Consider the following 2,389-nt stretch of genomic DNA (forward strand, 5'->3'; position numbering starts at 1 on the left):
ATGTATTTATGGACATAAATATAGATATAGATACATGTACCCTCTTTTGCTTAAATTACTTCCTGATATGTTTACATATAATATTTGTCTCATTCAACATGGAGAACACTTATTTCAACTTAAATCTCAAATATTTGAGCAGGCCTCATTTTTTATCCCTTATCTTTCAAAGGAGGTTCCCTATAATATATCTCTCCACGAAGAGAAGATAGAAGCATCTCTTGAAAGAAAGTGAAGCACTGTACTTAAGAGCAAGGATTATGGAACCAGATAGCCTGAATTCACATCTTTTATCACCTTGGCAGATTGAATCATTGGCCCCAATTCTCAACCACTCCCCATACCTATATTCTTGCCATTGTGTAAATGTAGGAAAAGTATATGTCCTGATTTTTTGACTTTTGCCCCTACCATATGACTTCCTTTGGCCAATGGAAGGACACAGGATGTGATTCTATATTAGTTCTAAGGCTAGCCCTTAAGAAACCTTGTATGTTTTCACTCCTTGCTCTTGCATTTTTGCTACCACCATGAGAATATTTCCTAGGGAACTTGTTAGTCCAGAGAGTATGAGAAACATGCAGAACAGGACTTAAATAAAGCAATATAATTTCCCAAGGCCAGCCAAGAAAGATTTTAGAACATATCACATGTTACCTACACTGGTTAAGTTATAATAAGAGTCTACACACACATTAAGTGTGAGAATGTTTTTTTGTCCTTATAAAGTATTTTTTCCAAATGGAAAAAAAAACCTTCTGAATTCTGTTGAAATATTAACCTTTAAAAAATTTTTCATAGCATTATAAAACCTTATATTTGTATTTCACTTTTAAGTTTCTCAAAGCATTCCACCCTTCTGATCTCATTGTATCCTCACATTATTCTGGTGAGATGGAATGGCTTTATCTGTGTTTAAATGTTAGGCCTTCATTATAGGGTGTCCACAATGCTATGAGAAAGAGAATAAGATGAGCAAAAGTTGATATGTGAGAACAGAAGGAATATAAAGGCAGAGGAAGATCAAAAGCTGTGTCTATGGGAATATGAGCAGATTTTATGATCTTTTCAGGTGTCAGGAACTTGTCCTGATGGTGGATGGGGAGGACCAATATGAGGAGGTAGACTTAGAATGATGATGGAAAGCCTAAATAGTGATTCTTAACCAGGTTCTGGTAAAAGGTAAGGAAGAGGAAATATGTCATAAGTCCAACTGGATTTTCAGCCCTAGAAAATAGAGATTGTAAAAATTAAACAAGTGGGTTCAGTTCTAATACTGTTCCCTCCAATATAGCAGTGTTATTTGGGCTAAATACAAAGAGAAAAAATAGAAAGCCAAGACCAGGAGCAGAGGAATTAACAGAAATTATGCAAACATGTTAGGTTCAATTGAGGGAGGAGGTCGAAAAGGCACTGGACACTAGAGACCCAAGAGAAAAGTCAATGATAATAAGCGCCTGAAGCAAAACTCTATTTCCAGAATCATAGAAGCAAATCCAGCTCGAGGGTAATGCAAAACAAGATTTGACACTTCCTTGATACTTCCTCTAAGTATAAAGGACTATTGTCTGGGTGGGCTTTATGGCTTACTAATTTCAGTAGAGCTAAATCTGCAGGTTCCTGGCACTCATTTGGGATGCCTAGGACATACACTGGTGGAGGCATTGAGAAGATTAAAACATTAAGAATTATAAAATTTGAGAGTCATTAGGTCCTTAGGAGCTTTAAATTTAACCCCTTTTGTCTACGGCCATGCTACACTGAACAAGCCCAGTCCCGTCTGATCTCAGAAGCTAAGCAAGGTCAGGCCTGCTTAGTACTTAGATGGGAGACCACCTAGGAAGACCAGGTGCTGTAGGTGTAAAAAATTTTAAAAAATAAAGAAAATAAGGTATTGTAAGCTGACAAAGTCCTTGCAATCTGTGAGGTCAACCAAGGGTTGCCTCACCTAAAAAAAAAAAAAAAAAAGGTAAATTTAACCCCTTTTATTTCAAAGATGAGAAAACAGAGGTTCTGAGTGTGTCCGTGATTTGTTAATAATCAAGACCCTGAATCAATGATCCAAAATTCCAGAGACTTTTTTAAAAATCCAAATAAATTTACATCTTTTTTTTTTTCTTTTTTTGACCTGTGGAAGACACCAAAGAAATTGTCCAATCCTAGTACAGGAATGGAAATATTTTTCTTCTACCCTTCTAAATTCTTTGGCTGGTCTAATAATCAGATTGACATGAGAAAAAATTAACTTAATTACATATGTACGGGGGCCCCATAAGAATATGAGACCCAAAGGCCATCAGGCAAAAAAGCCTTATATGCCATCCCGAGCTAAAGAGAAAGAGTAGGAGTCTGTGACTTTACAGGAGAGGAAGACAATTTCCAGGATAAT

At 36.4% G+C, this 2,389-nt stretch overlaps 1 protein-coding gene and 1 pseudogene across 1 annotated transcript in view; both read left to right on the forward strand.

The window, feature by feature from the left end:
• The window catches only part of MACROD2 (MACRO domain containing 2), a 1,889,795-nt gene that overhangs the window by 1,698,920 nt on the left and 188,486 nt on the right, over window positions 1–2,389 (forward strand). The window lies entirely within an intron of this gene.
• On the forward strand, window positions 1,743–1,861 carry LOC111746810 (annotated as a pseudogene).

The sequence above is a fragment of the Pteropus vampyrus genome, unplaced genomic scaffold, assembly GCF_000151845.1.
Source record: "Pteropus vampyrus isolate Shadow unplaced genomic scaffold, Pvam_2.0 Scaffold7, whole genome shotgun sequence".
NCBI classification, from domain to species: Eukaryota; Metazoa; Chordata; class Mammalia; order Chiroptera; family Pteropodidae; genus Pteropus; species Pteropus vampyrus.